Consider the following 6,233-nt stretch of genomic DNA (forward strand, 5'->3'; position numbering starts at 1 on the left):
CTGTTGGGTCCTTCTTAGTGAATTAAATGAACTCTGGGTCTTCTCTGTTGTGTATTTCTCCAATTTGCTCACCATGCATTATTGCATATTATGCAGTTATTTATTTTTAATCTCCTTATGATCAAATAATATACTATATGCAAAGCAAATTGCAGACCTCAACGTACTATATGAATGTTATCTATCACTTTTGCTATTCCATGAGGGTAGGGATTATATCTTATTAAAATTTTTCTTCCCTTCCTCCACTGCTTACCACAGTACAGTACTCTGTACACAACAGGACCAAACAATTGAGATCATGCCATATAAAAGTATTGGCAGCCTGAGATGCTGCCATGTAAGGATTCACTGGAGATTTTTTAGCCTGGAAGAGAGATGACTAGTGGTAAAGATCCAAGATGGAACATGAAAACTGTCTTCAAATACTAAAAAAAAAAAAAAAAACAAAACCAAAGACCCACCTCATCTGGAGATTAGACTTGTTCAACTTGCCTTTGAGTGAAAACCCAAAAACAATGGCTAGCAATGGGAAAGTATTAGATTTAGTAAGGATGTAAGAAAAACTTTCTGATGATTAGGGCTATCCAAAAAGGGGGGAGAGGAAGAATGTAATCTTTGGCACCAGGAAAAGGAATATAACTTTCAGGACCTGGGGAGGTGAGAGTCATACTCTACTCTGCCCCCATTAAAATTCATCTAGAGTATTAGGTTCAGTTCTAGCTGACATAGTGTAAGGACACTGATAGGGTTCAGTCCAACCTGGCCTACAGGGCCAAACACCCACGTGTCCCCATTGGCCCCACAGGACTCCTGACACTCCCTCCTCTCCTCCTCAGCACTGTGAGTGGGGGAAATGGGGTCAAGCATGATGGATACAGTATAATAACAGCCACATGACAAGAAGTTCTCAGTCTGTACCACAGAATTTTCAGGCTTGCAAGGAGATGGCATGCAGCATCAGGACACTGTCAGAGAAAAGTAGTACATTATAAATAAAGCCAGAATGTTCCAGAAAAACAAAAATCTTACAGGTTCAGAACTAATTAAACAATGTAGAGATGAATGCACAGCAAGAACTGAAATAGGTTTGCATTATCAGATGCCATATCCAAGGTCAATTCACCTTCGTCCAATTGCCCTCACTCCCCTACAGAGTTGTGGACTTCGAGCCCAGGAGAAACTAAGGAAACTTTCCAAACCATTATATCTCAAGTCTCACAGTGAAGCTTCTTAATCCAAGAAATGGGTTCTCTGTATGAACTATGAGCCAGGCAGGGCTTGAGCAAAACTCAATGATGAATCTTTTCTCCTTGACTTAAGTCCAGTCAGAGAAAAAAAGGACAAAGAATATAGTCTTTGCTGTAATTTCTCTTAAACACTCAAAGATTTGAGTCCTTAATCTCATTAACACTAATTCAATGCTCTTGAATTTATCAGAATCAGTGTGTTGCTGCTAGACAGGAATATGCTAACTCCCCAAAATTATTTCTTTTCATGATCTTAGTAACATCTTGGATGAAAGTCTGAACATAGTAAGAATTGGGTTTAAATTTAAATTTTAAAAATTAAATTTTTGTTTTGTGAAAATAATGCAGCTGTATACACAGAGAAAGTTGCAGAATAGAGACATGGCAGTATCTGTTAATAGCTTTATTGGAAGTTCTTTCAATTACTGTGACAATCAGATAATAGTCTCGTACTTGTAAATCTCTGTGAACTTGACTTTGTTTTGTATTTAAGTTATGGCTATATTTAAAAGAAGATCTTTTATGTTTTCATTGTTCTCCAGATACCCTTTTTTTGTCTCTATTGACTCAACAACATATTTTCATTAATATTCAAGTTGCCTAGTTTCTCCTTTGCCACACTAGCACAGCTCATCATATATACTCTAATCCCATCATCCCCTGAACTGTTAGTGGAAGATATCATAGTATTTCAGGGAAATTTTGGGGAGGAGGGAAATATCCCATATTTTCAGGAACTGACATAGTGTATTTAATTCTGTCCACTAAATGCATACACTGTACAAACAATTTCTAAAACATGTGACAATAATTCTGTCCTCGAAGCCTAATTGCAAACTCATACTACAATAGGTAAAAAGTAATTACTATTTCTACTTGACAACAAAATTGGAATCTCACAAGCAATGGAGAGAAATTGCAATGAAGTAAAATTGAAGTTTGATATCAGAAAAAACAATCTTCCTGAAAGTTAGAACTATCCCTATGTACAATGGCCTGCCTTGGGAAGTAGTGAGATCCTTCTCTTCGGAGGTCTTCGAGTAGAGACAGAATGACTATTTGTCCAATTTGTTATAGTACGTGAGTTGGACTAGATGACTGCTTAGTTACTTTCCTTCTCTTAAACTCCATGATCTTGAGATATTTTGACTCAAGGAACTAAAGGATACTTGTTGGAGATATTATAGATGGGATTCCTGTCCACATAAAAGTTACTTTGGATGGCTTCTGAGAGTCTGTGATTCTAAAACATTTGCTGACTTGATTGCCCTCTGTGCAAGACTAAAGGAGTCTACCATACTATTTACTATATAAGATCATATGACTAGCATCATAACAACAGAGATCATGGGGTCATAGGTGGAAGGGACCTTAATGGCCATCTAGTCCATTCTTCTCTTTTTTCATATGAGGAAATTGAGCTCAGAGAGGTCAAGTGACTCAGTCATAGTCTCTGAGCTAATAAATGTCCAAGGCAGGAATTAAAAACCTGAATCTTCCTGACACCAACTTCACCACATTATCTGTTATACCACACTGCTTAGTTAATTTCTTGATATATTCCCATAATCAACGCATTTCTTTTTATTCACAACTCCTACAGGAGGCAGAATTGTTCTATTATTAATCAGATCTATGATTTGATTCATCTTAATTTTCTGATGAGGAAAAAAAGGTACAAAAAATGGTGTCATCTGCTCAAATCTGCTCATTTACAGTTGCTCAATGCACAACCCACCAACCCAAAGACCAAATTCTAAGTAGATGGCCTATCTCAATGAATCATAGCATCTGTAACAGCACCTTGCCTTGCCAACATACGCCCAGAAAAGAAAAACCAGCTCACAAACCTGATTAAATTTCCTTTGATACTGACTTTCAGCCATGTACTAGAAATCCATTGTTTGTCTTTCATCATGAGGAAAAAGAACAATGTTCCCCTCTTTCACCCACACCCACAAAAAGTTAGACTTTGGACTTAACAGAGATAAAAGCACAACTGGGCAGGTTTCCTTATCACTTGAACCTAGGGAGTGAAGCTGACTTGAGAGGCCACCTCAAGCCAGACAGCTTGAGCATAGATGCATGTTTTTTTCCACAATCAATGTGCATCTATATTCTGTAGTTTGTTCAATCAAATGTTTACAACTCAAATCATATTATAAATGACCAAGGAAAATGTGTACTTCAAAAGAAACTGTGGGATGAACAAAAACAGAGAAAGCTTGTGCAAGACTTTTTTGTGTATGCTTGCACTAAACTGCATTTTTGTATTTACATTCTTTAAAATGGGCTTTGCCATTGCCCAGAGAATGTGGTACTTGGGTATAAACTATGTAAAAGAAGATGACAAGGCAAAAACCAAAACCATAATCTTAAGCCAATAATCACCCCTTAATCTACCAGTTTCCTAGCTGTGGACTTGCAGAATACCCCTGTATTTTGCCACGTCTTCATTTCCAGTCCTTTTTCTGGTGCTCACATTTTTCAAAATTAGAATACCCCAACCAGCCCACTTCTGATTCCAGGGTCCTTAAGAGGAGGTGAGTGAACTCAAAGCTCTAACTAACACTCCAAAACCCCTTTGGTTAGGATCAGATCCACCTCACAGCCTTTATTTAAAAAGGAGCCTTATTTCAAGATCTTTTTTTGCCCCTGAAGGCCCAAGTGCTAAGGAAAACAGAGAAGAAATGTTCATCAGAATGAAAGGAATAGAGAGAATTCTGGTAAGATGGCAGAGTTGGTCAGAAAATTCCAAGCTCTCAAGATTTTTCCCCACAAAAGAGGACCTTAGGGCCAACAAAGTGTGGGTAGAGATAAATAAGAACAGGGGCATAACCCTGGTCCTCCTGGGACAATTTGAGAAGATCTGAGGAAAAATCCCAGGTCTAAATTTGGTCCTTGTGAAGAATAAACACCTCCAGGCTAGGTTCTGTTTTAACAGTAAGGGTCAAGCCTCTTAAACAGCAAGTGGAAAGCCCTGGGGTCAGTTGGTTTGAGAGATTGCTTCAGTCTCAGCCTTGATTCCAACACCAGAACTTTTTGCCCCCGGGCGTAGTGAGGGGAGTTGGGTGTCTGAGCCCTGGAAGATCAAGAGAACCTCTGGTGACAAGGACCACCAGATCCAGCTGTGCTGCGAAGAGCAGCTGAGGTGAGAAGGAACCAGCACATGCCTGGTGAGTGCAGAAGCAGTGGGGCAGAAAGCACCTGGCTATAGGCACTTACAGGAGGTTGGAGGTTAGGTTTTGATTTCAGGCTAGAGGGAAGAACTGAAGATCTGGGGCATGAGGCACCATTTCCCATACCCCAGGGTTAGAGGTGATTACAAAAATTAAGCTATCCACACAAAAAATGCACAGGAAATGGAGAAGGAATCCAACCATAAAAAGCTATTATGGGAATAGCTATGACTGAGGCTCATCTTCAGAGGAGGATATTGAAGTAAAGAAACCCTCAGTGACTAATGTCAAATGATCACCTGCCCAAAAAGAATTCATAGAAGATCTTTAAAAAGACTTTTAAAATCAAATGATAAGGATGGAGGAAAAACTAAAAAAGAAAATAAGAATAATCCAAGAAAAACAAGAAAGGTATGAAAGGAAAGTCACCCAATTAGAAAAGGAGATCTAGAATCTTAAGGAAGAAAGTAACACCTTGAAAATCAGAATTGGGCAAAGTGAAGCCAATGAAATTGTAAGAGATCAAGAAATGATTAAACAAAATATGAATGATGAAAAATAGAAGAGAAAGCAAGACATTTTATAAGAAAAACAACAGATTTGGAGAATAGATGAAGAGAAAATATAAAAACTATTGGACTAACTGAAAGTTATGATCAAAAAAAGAATCTTGATACAATAATACAAGAAATAATTAAAGAAAAATTTCCTGAAGCATTAGAACAAGGGGGGAAAGTAAAAATAGAAAAAATGCATATATCACTGTAATGGTGATGTAATTTTGAATTTGAAGATCCCTTTGTGTTGGCAAAAGTAGCAGGTACTTAGCACTTAGTAACCGATCAAGCCTCTGTTGGGGAAACAGAAGGTATGAACTCCTGTCTCCTGTTACTGATGTACCAGGAAGGGTTTGACTGAAACTGGAAGTAGCTAATGCTGTGTGTATAAGAAAAGCCCCAGAGAGGCACAGGCAGAATTTCTTGAAACTAAGATCTGGTGGCAGAGCAGCTACAGAAGAGAAAATGGAGACCTGAGCCAGAATTTCCTGGGAGTTTGTGGTGGTGGAGCTTCTTCTGGACAGGAGCCCAGAGCCCAGGAGTCCGGAATCAGGAGCCCGGAGCCCAGGAGCCCAGGAGTCTGGAATCAGGAGCCTGGAGCCCAGGAGCCAGGAGCCCAGGTGACTGAAGCATGATTGGGATGTTGAGACTTTGTTTGTTTGTGGCTTGGTTGAGCCTTGAATTCCCTGGAGTAGAAATGGTGAAGGATATGACATGGACCAGACCCTGTGAATGCCAGTGTGGAGCAGGACCTATCCAGAGAGCTGGACAAGGAACTGGGAGCCATATGCCATTAAATCCAGGTAACAGTCTAGTGAATCCAGGTAGAATCTGGGACCATGGAAGGGGATCCAGGGAATCTGAGAACAGGCCCCAAGTCAAGATGAAAAGACCTCTCCTTGGGTACTGAGTAATTATGGAGTTATAGTTTACTAGTGACCTAAGGGGTGGAGGGTTTTGTGTATGATACTTAGTAATTGATTGCTGAATAAGTGACTGATTGAGTTAATCAAGACTTTGCCTAAGAGTGGAAGATTTTGACTGTACTTTGAGACTACTGATAAGTAACTGATTTTAGCTTAAGAGTGACTATTTTATTTTGAGACTATGTTGTGAATATTATATTGTGATTTTCTGTGATAAGTTGTAATATTGTGAATGCTGTACTTTGATTCTCTGTGAAAGTTTTGCTTTGATTTGTTACAGAATTAATAGAGTGATCACTATACTGTGTAATCAGAACCTTA

The 6,233-nt window shown here is 39.0% G+C and overlaps 1 pseudogene; it reads left to right on the plus strand.

Moving 5' to 3' along the window:
* Positions 1-518: 518 nt before the first annotated feature.
* Positions 519-1,237, plus strand: LOC138172297 (LYR motif-containing protein 1 pseudogene; annotated as a pseudogene).
* The last annotated feature ends 4,996 nt before the right edge of the window (positions 1,238-6,233 follow it).

This window comes from Petaurus breviceps, unplaced genomic scaffold, assembly GCF_028583685.1.
Source record: "Petaurus breviceps papuanus isolate PSGF00001 unplaced genomic scaffold, PetGlider_PUasm1.0 128, whole genome shotgun sequence".
NCBI classification, from domain to species: Eukaryota; Metazoa; Chordata; class Mammalia; order Diprotodontia; family Petauridae; genus Petaurus; species Petaurus breviceps.